Here is a 14105-nt window from a genome sequence, read left to right as displayed (position 1 = left end):
GCCCTAACTGCATATGCAGCAGGAGACACACACACACACACACACACACACACACACACACGAACACGCACACACACACACACACACACACACACACACACACACACACACACACACACACACACACACACACACAAGCATAGTTAAGGCTCACTGGCGCGCGCTGGGCCGGGTCGCATGTGCTCATTAATATGAGAGGTCAGCTATCAATTAGATCATATTTATTCACAACAGCAGCTCTGACTCAACCTGATTCTGGTAATGACTCACAGCGAACAAATCCGAGAGGTGAAAGTCTGGGACTGAAATGTCAGCACAGCCTCTGCGACAAACATGACATTTAAACAGACATCTGTTTCGCTGTTCCGTTTCCCCACCAACCAAAAATATTTATCCTAACCACAGATACCCCATGTAAATCAGGCGGAGGCAGAAGTCCCCGCTCGTCTGACTGCGAGCCATTAAAATAGCTCCATGCACCGCGGCTGCATCTCCATAAAGTTTGAGGCAAACTGATTTGAGCATCAGAGCATGTGCAAGTTTACCAAAGACTCCCCTTCAGCAGCTCAAGCCTTTCGTTCCACTCCCGTCCAGTGTTTTCCTGCTCTCCGGCCTCTGATAGCAGCAGTTAGTTCAACCCATCAGCGCTAACAAGAAAAGCGTGCTTCCTAAAATCAATTAGCCTCTGCATGTTGAGTGTAACTAATAGTCCTGCTGAATCTCAGATTAAATATGCTAGATACAAGCAGAGTATGAAGCGGGATAGTTAAGATAATTAAGAGCGATAAATCTTTGAGGGGGGGGGGGGTAGACGGGAGAGAGGAGCGAGAGGAGGAGAAGAAAGCTTGAGAAAGACACGGGAGGTCAGCACACGATGATTTAATGGACTAAGAGGCCAAAAGAGACCAAAAAAAAAAAAAAAAAAGGAGACGAAGATTAAAAGGTGTGAATGCGAGCGGCGGAGCCAGTGATGGAGCGGGAGTTGTTTTCAGCCTCGCCTGGAGCTGCCCAGATGGCAGGGGCTCGTCTCCGTCTAGCCCTCGGTGCATTTGGCAGCAGCTACTCCTCACTGCTGGCTAGCGGCGCCGCTCCCTGGCGCTCGCCGCCGCGCCGCTCCGCATTAGCGCGGCCTGTGAAGGATTACGCCGTGCTCCCAGGCGCCGGAGAACTCCTGCACTCGACACTCGTGACCTCGGTCACGTCTGTGGCGTCCAGATGTGCAGCGATGCCGTGTACTGCCTCTCCTGCTGAACATTTTTAGGTATGCAGATGTGAGTCATTCTCTCACATGCATGCTTTCCTTAAGACGTGCAGCTCATCTTCGTTCTAAGACTTCAAAAGGAACATTTTCTGCCCGTGTCACGTAGTACATGTGCTTCACTGGATGATCAGGTGCATCCTCTCATGCACTACAATGCATTTGAAGAGCAGGAAAGGCAGCCCAGAAATCTCTCTAAAGTTCTAGTGAGGCATGAGGCTACAGGAGGAGTGGTCAGAATGGAGCCCAATCAATCTGCTGCTAATTAATCACCCTCCGTAATGTACGCATCAATATACAGTTTAAAACCATTATTAGTGCGTAATCTTAATCTGTGTTCACCGCATTATGTCAGGGGAAGTTGGATTCACACAGCAGGACCTGAGTCGGGCCTTTTCCTGTCTGGCCAATAAAAGCTCTCCATCACAGTGAGAGGCGCTTTATATAAGCGTCTGACAGAAGCGAGCCTCTGATTTAGAGCGGGCCACACAACAATGACTTTTATTGGGGAGGTAAATATTAGCGTTGAGGAAGCGAGGTCCGAGTAGCAAGATCATCGGAGGGAAGTCGAATTTCAGTCTCCGGTCCAAATCAATTGTTCCCATCGATAAATTGTTCCGCCGGACTGTGTCTTCATTCTAATGAGACAAGTGCAAATATAAGCACTTTCCCACTTTTACAGCGCTACAAACTTCGCCACGCACCCACACGCAGAGCCCGTGGGATTAATCAGCCAAATGTTAAGTAATGCATATTGTTACTGTGCAAATTTCCACTCATTATTCCCACTGTGGCGTTACAGCGAGGCAGCAATGTAAATGTATGCAGACCCGCCGAACATTTCCCACGGATGTTTTACAATGCGCCGGATCTACAGCTGCTCTCGCTGCCGCGTCTGAAGCCGCGCAGCAGGACATAAGAGCGACTCGGCGGCTCAGCAGCACATCGTATTTTAGAAGAAATCTCTCCTGCTCCCTTGGGATCCTTGGCTCGAACCACAGCCGTCAGTTTGTCAGCCAGGGAAACAGACAGCCAGACCCCAACGAGCCGGGTAAAGCCAGGCAACGCTATAAGAACGAAAATGATTTTAAAAAATGCCTTCAGGGCCTTTTCAAGTGTAATCTAACATGGCATGGAGGAACATTGGCTTTACTTCTTTACAGCAAACTGAACCGTGGGAAGGTATCAACATTATATCAAAGGCGGGGGGTTTCCAGATGACATCCTTCAGAGTGCCCTCCCACTCCATCCCCCGGTCCTCCTCCTTTGTAGCGGCTTCGGGATTAGCCCCGGATAAATATAAAGACCGGCAGTTTTACTACACGGCTCATTGGCGGGGCAGACGACACTTACTGCAAGCTGCGGGTCGAGGGGAGACGTCGGCGGAGGAGAGCAAGGAGTGATGGCGGAAACAGATGGATGATAATGGCGGAGCAGATGTTTTTCTTTTTTCTTTTTCCTTTAAAGGGTGAATAATAAACATTTGCTTAATGATTTTGCCTGTCTGTCTTTTGAATAAAAGATTGGCAGCCCTGCTACTGCTACATGAACTAAGATGAGGGAGAGCCTCATTCCTCTCATGCCTCTCACTAAAGAATGAAAATATTTATTAACTTAATAATATTTATGGACTCCATCCGTGCTGTTGTCTTTGCCTATATAAAATTATAGATATTTTCGATAAGTATGGAGTTACGCAACAAGAGATGGAGCAAAGCTTCCCTGTATGAAAAGACGCATAATTTGCAGTGACAATATGCCTTTGATGTTTTATGTTTTCGGATGCTTTGTTTTTACCTTCTATGGAGCAGAAACACAAAAAAGAAGAAACACCCTGAGGGGCTTTGTGTAAAAGTTTGCTTGGGTGTATCATGGATGCATCTCTGTCAATCAGGGATAAGCTAAGCTAACTGTCGCTTCCTTTTAATTCTCAGAGTGCAGATACAGAACGTGGCATTAGCTGGTTTTTAATATTAAAGTGTTTATTAAAAGAGAAAATCCCTCAAAAATTATAAAAAAGATAATTAATGTTTTGCACGTTCTGGGTCATTTATTGGTACTGGAGCTTTAACTACAAGCAGAACGTGCTGAATGTGCTGCTCAGATACACCTTGACTGGAACTGGGCCTTCTTGCAGAATGGACCACACCTGTACGGTGCTGCTGGTGGGAAACTGCTGGGTCTCTAAACTGGTCAGCGTTCACTTCACACGAGCCGAGGCCTTTGACAGCCGAGCAAAACGGAAGCCGACATGAAACTGCACAACTGTGGAGCTTAAAGTGACACCCATTGAAATGAACCCCGCAATGAATGAATGTGTGAACGAACTCAGAGGTAAAAGAAACATGAATCCAGGAGAAAAGCAAACCACCTCTATGAAAAAGCCAAGCTGTAATTATGATAATAACCACTGTGAGTGTATTTACAGTAGCACAATAAGTGGGTTCTGAGTTACTTGACCTTAAAATATCAACAGCCTCCTGAAAAAGGTGTATTAATTAGAAAATAGATATCTTTTGATAGCACCTCAACAAAGTAGCTGCAACAAACCACTGTGTCAGGTTTTGTCTCTACTTCCTGCTTTAATCTGAAATGTAATTGGGGATAATGAGCTGTAATCCATTCAAAGCCTGAGCAGACTTGTTCACTCACGTGTGCTACACTTGTGTTGCGGCCCCGACAGGTATTTCCCCCCTAAAGCGATAGGAGGCTCGCGCACGGAGGACGTTCAGGCTGAACGTGACCGCACACACGTTTGATGCGTCGTAAAATTAACAAAAGGCGTCTTAGTTATCATACGCTTTGCTCTAAATGCTGCTCTGAAACCATGACAGCCATTCAACACGTTACCCAAAATGCACTGCAGCGCCAGTAGCAGCGGCAGCTTTTAAACTAATTCATATTAGTTTTGGGAATCGTATGTGACATTTATGTATTTTAGAACAACACTAACCTAATAAAGCGTTAATAGTCAGTGTTCCGTTTAAGAACCGTGACAACGTACACTCTGCGCCGCAGCCGCTCAAGTTTCCTGCCCGAGCCGACTGTCATAAAACATTACCCATACAGTATATTCATACATTCGTCGGGCGTATTTTCCATCACCTTTGCAAAGCTGCAAGTCTGCTCAGTCAATGCAACAATCAGAAATGACCTTAATGTTGACAACAAGGACACCAGCAATGGATTACTTGTCAATTTGACTGCATAACAGAATCATGGAGTTGGAAGATGAATTACCCTGCAAACCAGGCAAGACAAGTGGTGTGTGTGTTCATTTAAAGGCGATTTATGTATTTAACGCCGTACGACTGGCTGTACGTGACAGAGTGCCACCAAGTGCCTAATTCAGATGTATAACAGCCAGCGCAGGCCTCTTCTGACTGACAGGCAAAAATGTAACACTTGGAGACAACTCTCCTTGAGCGCGGCAGATCTGTGCGTTGGGTGACCGCTCCGTTTGATGATGAATGTTTCGTTTTTTAACCAAATTAATTCCCTCTCATCTGCATCATCTCCTTCTGAGGGCGCGCGGTGGCCGCGCCGCGCCTCTGATAAGTGCCCTCAGCGTTATCATCATTGTCATCAACAACGCTGCCACCGCGGCTGATTTAATCACGGCCTGTCAGCGCGTCCCGCGCCGCTGGAACCTTTGTGTTCCATGTTGATCATTAGGCGTTGCAGAGCATCTGCACAAAACCAAGGCTACTTGGGATCAATATGTCACGAGCGACGACGGGGCCCGACCCAGTGAAACGTCCGCAGCGCCGGGCCCCGTCTGCACGTTCCATCGCTCATCGCCTCTCGCCACACGTCCTGCATGCTTGTCAGTCACAAGTGCCGAACATTAGCTGTGATACATCTCGTAAAAGCAGAAGCGCAAGCAGATGCGAGGTGATTAAGGCAGGACGCTCCGCTGCCGCCAAGAGATGGGAAAGCACCGCGCAAACGGGGCAAAGCACGTGTCAAGAGGCTGGAAATGGGCACGGAGAGATGCGAGATCAAAGTGAAAAACGCCACACACACACATCATGTGTGCGTCCGCGCTTCCTGCCACTTATGGCTCAACCTCTGGGTTCTCACCGCGCGCTCCACCGCGTCCCCGACACTTCATCCCCGGCGGTTGGCGTGCGACGCCGCCTTGTTATCCGCTATCTCTCTTCCGCTTCACGCTTGATCTTCTGGAACCTTCATCAAGCAGGAGGGGGAAAGGAAATGCACAAACAAAAACAACATCATTAAAGTCAGAAATTCTTTCAGATGCGTTCGAGCGTTCAGGCTCGGCGCATCACATCCATTTAGGAGACGCAAATTGATTCAATTTGCCGTGTTTGCATCGCGCCTAATTCAGCAGCATCTCACTGAGCTGTAAAACATGCGTCGTCGTGGAGATGGTTTCATTTCGCCCGCTTTTTTGGCACTTTAGCTGCAGATATGTCTTCCTATGAAATCTCATTTAATAATCTAAGTGAACAGATGAAGGCAGAGGGGGGAAAAAAAGCAGGAGCCCAGAATCTCTTGATGAAAAGCTGTAAATGTGCTTGTCAAACCGCTAAAACCGATTCATCTGTTATTATGGCTAAATATTTAAGCTACACATCAGATTTAAGATTAACAACAACTTTTAGAAACATCTGTAAAGCTCTTGAACATGATAAGTTAAAGCCCCATAAAAATAATAGCAAACACTCACATTCTGGCCCTGGATATCAAAATGAGCATTATGATTCTGGAATTGAGCTAAAATACGGTATAAAGCACTTTCTCTCTTCTGACAGACCTGTCTGCAATCAAAGCATCATCCACTGAAGGTCGCAAGTGCTGCTAAAATTTGTTGACTTTGGCAAAAAAGCGACTAACTGCTGTACCTGAGCTGCTGTATTACCGAGTGGGTGGAAAATGTCAGTAATAGCCGACGTTCAGTGGCCTGGCAGGATAAGTGTTACGGCGGCTCCAGGACGAACGCAGCTACGTTTGATCGAGTCCGTTATAGCAGCCTATAGCATCAGTAGCTTTAAAACTGTCATGGTCCAGAAGGAAATCCATAAAACCAGTTGGACACGTGACGTACTGCTGGTACCTGTCACTGGCCCACTGCTAATGATACTGTAGGTACCAGTCGAGTCCAGCCTGTCGGTGACGCCGCTGGTTTGTCCACTGTTAGTTTTGACATCACGTAAGCAGTAATGTTGTATGCAGAATAAACAGCCCTATATGAATCGTTAATTAAGTGTAACAGTAAACACTCCAACGCTCCCTTTCTCCAGACGACGCCACCACTGAACCTAAAGCAAACAGCAGGTTAATAACAGTCTCGCTTTTTTGCAGGCTGGTACATCAACTATTAATTAGCTGGTGATTAGAGTCAACTGGAAAGAATGACTCACAGCCTGAGGAGCCCGTCGCCCTTGTGCCGTGGCAGGATAAAGCAGCAGGTATTAAAGAGGGAGATCTGTCACATCTGCATCGGCGCGTCCTTGACGCACATTCAAGAAACAATCACCTCAACCCTCGTGACGCCATCTGCTCTTTATGAGACAACTTAGTAGGAGACGTTTTGCACAAAGAAGGGAAAGAAGCTTGCGGTGTTTAAAAATCAATCCCATGCTCCCACGGGGTCCAAGCTCCAACGAAACATCTACCCCAAATAAACATCATCACAAAGACTACTCAGACATAAAAGAAGATGAAAACAGGACATGTGTCAAAAAGTAATCATGTTTCCGGCTTTGGAAAGCAGTGTGCAGTGTAAATGGATCAGGGAGCCCTCAAAAGCAATTATCGCCACGATTCCCACAGTGAAAAACAGGTGTCAAAAGATCCACGGCGCAGAGGTCAGATTTCATATTCTATCTGTTGTTGGAGGCTGCAGCAAAGCGAGTTTGAAATAGATAAATGTGCACGGCGGGCGAAAAAGCGCTTTTTTGATTTTGCAAGGACACTAGAGTGATGTTAAAATGTTAACAGGTTGACTCGGAGTCAAAATATGATATGAGCCACTGAGTTTCAACATTTTTTGCATTTCACATAACAAACAGTGAAGCCGAGGCGGTAGAGAGAGCTACTGTATGTGCTGCAACAACTTCAATAACTAGTGTGTTACTTAACCGCAATATACTGATTTATTTATTATAACAATTGAACTGCTGAAATCACTTCTTAAATAAATCACAGAAAGGTGATTAGGAATAAGTAAATAGGTTCATCTTCCATTTTATTTCATTTTAAGCTTTGTACATTTTGGGCAAATTTAGAGAAGCATGAACATGTGCAATAGAGGTGCTTGTGGATCTACGGGAAATTAGGGATCAGCTGGGGGTGATTTTTGCCCCGGGCTCTGCCTGCAGGTTAATCTAGCTCTGACTTCATGAGCTCCCTTGGCTGCTAATGTTAAACCTCAATCACAGATGGTCTTTCTTCACTATTAGGACAGAAACACATGAGTGCTGTGAGTGTTCACTCTTGAAAAAAAAATCAATCCAGAAGGTGTAGCGCACGCATGCTGATCGGGGGTCTAAATAGCATTACATATGGCCGTCGTGGTTTTGGCTAAACAGATGAGATGGCCTCACGTCGGTGATGGATGCGGGACGTGCCGGCCTGGTTACAGGGGCAGCCCATAATGACCAGCAGTCAATGTGCACTGTTCCGGCCCACAGCTTTTGATTTCCCCCGTACAATCCCACAGCGCCGCTGCATCCCCCCGTGTGAGCGGGTGGTATCAAGGTCGTTTCCAATCACCCACATCCCCGTCCAAGTGACAGGTTCAAACCTGATGCATAGCTCCGGCGAAGAAGGCCACATAAATAAACCCAACGAATGAGCGGCGGAGGGTGGGTTACCTCCTAATGGAGCCGTCAACAATCACTTCTCGGCGGATGGTGATTTTGTGGTTTAAGACGGAAGCGTCATTACCATAGAAAAACACTGCAGAGAGCAACAGACATCCAGGCCATCACGGATGATCATCTCATAAATCCCATGCCCTGCATAATAGGCCTGTCACTCTCGGCGGCTGAGAGGAAAATAATGCCAACGGCTGATTTTTATCTTCCACAGTGCTTCTGCTGATTACTGCTAAATAGGCCTCAGCTTGTTTAGCGAATACACACCGAGGATGCGGAGGGCACTGTCCGAATCCAAACGCCCCGTCCAGTCTCCTGCGTGTTGTTGTGAAGTCAATCATCTGATGAACAATTAAGGCCGCGGGTGGCGCGGACATCTCTCTGCCTGGACCAGGTCCACCGCTGCATCCGCTCCTCAGACAGCAGCAGTGCAGTAGGTGATCAGCTGTGAGTGCTCACCCGCTGACTAACAATAGGATGTAAGAATGAGGCAACGGCCTCACAGTTCTGTCGTCTCTCAAATCACAGACTCCAGGCCGTGTTTTGGAGGGAGAACTTCCAGCGTCCACCCCCCCCCCCCCCCCTTTCCTGCTAATTACATGATTAAGCTCTGCTAAGGTTAAAGACCCATTCGAAGCCCCGCATTGCTAATTGGGGCACGAGTGATGCTGTTGTCTGAACGTCTCCTCCTCGCATTCATCTCCCACTCGCACACCGGCAAAATATAATGGGCTGCATCACGCGAAGGCACAAGTTGTTTTCCATTCTAATTCTGCGAGCCAGGAAACACCCTGTTGTGGCATCGCATTAAACACAAATAAGCATTTAGCTAATGAACTTAGCGAGCAGTGAGTGCGGCAGTACAATCACTTCCACGGCCCCCCGCCGTCTTTAACAGCTGACAGTTTGAGTGTTGAAACCAAATCATACTTTTATTCAAACACTTGATGTGATGTTAGTTTATGTCATCTTTTAATTACCTGGAAAACAGCCATCGTTTTGTTAGACGTGGCTGTTTTTTCGGGATTTTATGCTGTTATACACAAAAAAAAGTTCAGGTAGGATGTGGGGCAGCAGTTGCTGCTGCTTGTTAAAACTGGTACTATTCCTAAAACTGTCAAAATTGTTGAACAGTAAAATATTCTACAATTCAGGGAGTGGAAGTAAATCCAGAACTTCCAGGTCTTGTTAGGAAAGTAAAAGAAAGTAAAAGGAGTTTGTTCAATTTAAGATAAACGTTTTTACCTAATCAGTGATGATGATGATTTCAGATGATGAATGACAAATGAATGAAGCTAGGGAACCTAGAGGTACAGGTTTCCTTGGACCAGACATCATGACTTTAATGAAGAGGCCGTAAAGTGGAGAAACTGAAAATAGGACATCTTATTTGCTTTTTTTCAAACTTAAACTGTCAAAACTGGATGACAATTGTGCAAAAGTGTGTTTTTGTTTAGGATTACAAATACACAAATACACCTGGGATTAAACAATAGACAATAAATTGTGTTTGTCAAAGTGATTTTCAAACGCATACAGTAAAAACCCATCCAGTAAAAACAGCCACCAACACTTTGTTTTTATTCAATGTTACTTAAAAAGACATATATATTTTTTTCCTTTTAAACTATTCATGACACAAAAAAAATGCCTTTGAAAATCTAAACTATCAATAAATGGTTTTTGAGAGACTGGGTACAGAAGCGAGATGTTGTCAACGCACGCATTCTCACGAGGACCACGAAAAAACAGTTTAATTCAAAGAGGTAATAGCAACCAGTTACAACAGGTAAAAATGATTCAAAATGAATAAAAGTCAGGCAGAAAAAATCAACCGTCTCTGATTGGCTGGATGGGTGAGACATTAGGATATGTTTTGAGGAGAGAGTAACATACAAGCCACGCAGTGAAAGAAAATCAAATGAAGCAATGAGTTAATGAGTGAATGAGACGGCTTTAACTCCTCCTCCACTCGGCTCCGCTGCCTCAGTCGAGTCCTCGACAGAGACAAATAAACTCCGCTGGTGTAAATGGAGCAGAAAGCATCAAGAGGGGGGGAAGACGAATAGGGCACACGCTCACAGTTTGGGAATCCACTTTTATCCCTCGCTATGTAGAAATAGCTCCCTTTTCCTCGCCTCGTCCCTCCTGCCTGCCTTCTCCCGGCTGAACTGAGAGACGGTGATCTTTCCAAAGGTCATTTCAACCATTTGTCTTATCTGGGAGTTTCTTCGCCGGGACGGCGGGCGGAACAGAGGAACTCCGCCTCGGGCCTTTCGCTCTGTACGTTCCATAACCGGTCAGCGAGAGCCCGGCAATAACGTGCGACTCCCTCTGTTATTAAATCACAATGCACTGCATTTGGCATTGATTTCTCCCTGGCCTTAACACGCGAGCAGCAGAAGGAGGGTGGTAAACCCCACTGTCACGCATATACTGTACGCTATGAATAATTCATGCAGAGCCCCGATGGTTGACCACACTCACGTGACCTTGTACGTACTTCAACCTGAATTGGCTGCGACCTTTTGGTTCCCGCCGCTGCCTCTGTGAGCGCTAACAAGCAGCGGAGCCCAACCCGGGCGTCTTGTCGTTTAAAAATGGGCCGCGCATCCGAGCGCGCTCGCATGTTTACCTGCTTTTATGACAAACGAGAGCTGATTATTAGCCCGCGTACGCTGGGGACGGCAGTCATTACTGCGACTTCCTGTTTGGACGAGTCGTCCTCTGCGTTATTCACTAAACACCTGTGCCGAGGGCCTCGGGCTTTGGCAAAGGAAGTTAGGAAAATTAATATTTATAAAGAGGAGCCGCTTTAGACTAATCACCCGCAAAGAGTTTTAGGAGAGCTGCGGGTAACACAATGGAGGACAAAGTCATTAATAAAGGAGTGAAAACGTAGAGATGACAAATCTACAACTCAATATTCGGACGACCTTCTTGCATCAGTCCCAAATCTGGCGTTATTCAAAAGATAGATTTCTGTCGGGCTTCACGTAGACGGCGCCAAATCTGAACTGAAACATGAATAATTACAATATCAAATCCGCTGACAGCTGGGATGAGCTCCATCACCCCGTGACCCGTGCATCAGAAAAGCTTCGACTGTGTTGTTGAATGACAGGCGAGGGCACAACACATGGTGTGAGTCTGGCCAATCAGATCCCAGCATGGCTCAGTCCTCCTAGCAGTGAGTGAGTAACTTAACCGGCCAATGGCGTTTAGGCTCAAGCACGAGCTGAATCACAGAGTCCACTCCACCTCTGTCCGTCCAATGGGCCCCTCTGGCGACCGACAGGAGCCCTGGCAAACAAGGGCCTGTATCCGAGGCGGAGGATGCGCGTGTACAGTGAGCGCTTCCCTCTGTCCTCCGTCAGGTTTCCCACGGTGCCTCTGGCAGGACTCACTGCTCTCACAGCGGCGCCCAAACTGAGCCGGTATTCATCTCTGTAGGATTTTTACAAGACCTGATTTATTTTATACTCCTATACCCGCTGTTACGAATATTCATGGCTCGTCCCACGTTACGTAGAGCGAATGCTCAAGCAGCTCTATCTATAGGTCCACGGATGCTTCCTCTGGTTCTCTCTCATTGATTTTGGCTGCTAGTGCCACCAAGTGGCTGGACTGTCTGACTCTGCAGTGAGTGAAACATCACCGCAGTCTGCTTTTTATTTCAGCTAGCTGGGTCTGCACACTGGACTGACTCACCATAAAGGCCGTCATCTGGAACCCATCCCCATCACGAGCTGAGGGGTGGGGTGGGGGGGGGGGGGTACTGTATGTGTGTCAGGCGGCTCCAAATCGCTTTTAAGTCCGCCGACAGATGTGTTGCTGATTGTCGAGTAGCTGCTGGATTGAAGAGCGGTTCACCCGCGCGTCAGCCCCGCGCTCGTCCTCTCAGGTCGCCGTCTCCTGGGGGTGGAGGGCCGTGAGTGATGTACGAGCCGGCCCGGGAGAGATGAGGAGGACCTGCCGTCACTGTCAGGAGGGGAGGCCGCGGGGCGAGAGGTTGCCCACATTGAAATGCCATTTCCCGCAGTTCACCGCTTCCCTCCCGCCTCCACCGCGGAGGCTGCGGCGAGACATGCGCCTTATGAAAAATGGCTCCCATTACAAGTTTGACCCCGGCTGATCTTCGCTGTTGACCCCTGCATTTCATAAGCGTAACCTCATTGCGGGGGCTCGGCCCTTTCACCCGCGGCGCACGCGCGCTCACGGGCAGAAACACTCGCCCGCCGTCACTCCCAGGGGCGCCCTTAGGTTTTAATGACCATCTCGCCAGCTGCCAATAGGACCGTGGTGAGTATCTACCGCTGGTCCTTTTCTAAATCAGTGTAAATGGATCGTCTTCGCACCCAAGGACGAGAAATGATTCCCTACCATGAACTCTTTAGCAGGTACAGTACATCAGCCAGACCCGGATCAATGCTGATGGAGTAATGGGATATTAGCGGTGCTGCTGCACGTTTACCAGCTGCAACAAAAATACTAACACAACGTGTAACACAACTGTCTATTGAGAAGAAATCACTGCACGTTTACTTTAATATCACTACTTTCAAACTAGATGATATCTAACAAATAAACTGGCTTTGCAATAACATGTCTACAATTTGAGCTTCAGCCTAATTAATTTTCGTTTTGAGGCGAGTTTGTCCATCAACACAGCTGCTGAAATGTCGGCAGGAGCCAGTTGGGTTCTTTCTCTTTAAAGTGCAGAGCATTTGGAGAAACGCATTTCAGCGTTAATTAAGTGGATGTGAGCGCGTGGCTGGTTTGGTCCGCCTTGTCCTGACCTCGTGGCCCATCCGCCGCTGCAGGATAGAAGTCTGCCACCTGGCTGCGGCTCACGCGATGCGTGGGATTTGAAACCTATAGCCGTGACACCGGTTGAGCTTGGAGAGAGGTGACATAAGCTGCTGATAATGTCCGCCTACTGAAATTAAGCTAGTTTTCTGCTTTGTCAAACTGCGGAGATGGTAAGAGCTGCCTGTGCAATGAAAAGACCTACAATGCAAGTTTGTTTTATGCGCCTCCTGCGTGGCTTCCAGAAATTTATGTGGATGCTTTTTGCTTGAACGTGTCTGCAAACTGGCTTAATCGCTGCCTTTTAGCACACTGTCAGCGCATGACGTGGGATGAAGACATGCTCCGCAGAGACACTCGGCAAACAGCAGACGAGCTGCTTTACATATTTTACATATCAGTGACTTCTGATAAAGAGAAAGTGCATTATTAGTGGAGACGCAGCGCATATTGACGAATCAAGGATGAGGCGATGTTACGCGTTTTGCAAAACACATCTAATCAGAAGCAACCTCCAGGCAAGAATACAGAAGAAGGAAGGAAGGCAAATATTGATCAAAGTTAAGAAAAATGCTCTGTGCTTTTCGTTTCTTCATCTCCAGCCAAATTTGCTGCCTGGCAACAACATCCCACAATCAAACATATTAAAAGTTTTAGGTGTAACAGCGCAGTCTGTTCTGGCAGAGACAGACGGGAGGTGTCATCACGGCGGAAGCGCAGCATTGCTGAAGAGGCAAATAAAATGCTTTCACTAATTAATTACAGCAGCTCTAATAGGCGCTGGCGCTCATCAAACAACATAATATTTCATTAGCAAATACGGAAAGCAGATGAAACAGAGATCGGGTGCAGCGGTCACTATGGAGACGTAGAGCAGGTGAGTCCAGCATCTACCACATACACGCTCATAAAGTGACATTCACTGACTTTCTTTCTGCTTTAGAGAGAAAGCGAGATGCAGAGAGAGTGTGGATGAATCACTCAACCCAGCTTGAATCTTTAATAGATCAAAGTCGTTCGATTTTCCACTGGAATAGTTATTAAAATTACCTTTTGCAATTCAAATGCACAATCAAGAGCCCTAGAGAGATAATTTTATCATCTCCATATTCATCCACAGCAATGTCAACAACACCGTTCTCCCCCATGGACGGTATTAAATATATTAGTTTGCCAAACCAACCCAGAGACTA

General features: G+C 47.0%; 1 long non-coding RNA gene across 2 annotated transcripts in view; it reads right to left on the bottom strand.

Moving 5' to 3' along the window:
• LOC114861969 (uncharacterized) overlaps positions 1 to 14105 on the bottom strand; it is a 74543-nt gene that overhangs the window by 13732 nt on the left and 46706 nt on the right. For both annotated transcript variants that reach the window (XR_008695586.1, XR_008695587.1), the window contains one exon: positions 5342 to 5446. This is a non-coding gene — a long non-coding RNA (uncharacterized LOC114861969). The remainder of the gene's footprint in view (positions 1 to 5341; positions 5447 to 14105) is intronic.

The sequence above is a fragment of the Betta splendens genome, chromosome 9, assembly GCF_900634795.4.
Source record: "Betta splendens chromosome 9, fBetSpl5.4, whole genome shotgun sequence".
In the NCBI taxonomy this organism is placed as follows: Eukaryota; Metazoa; Chordata; class Actinopteri; order Anabantiformes; family Osphronemidae; genus Betta; species Betta splendens.
The sequence above is the reverse complement of the archived record's forward strand: the minus strand, read 5'-3'. Positions and strand labels throughout refer to the sequence as shown.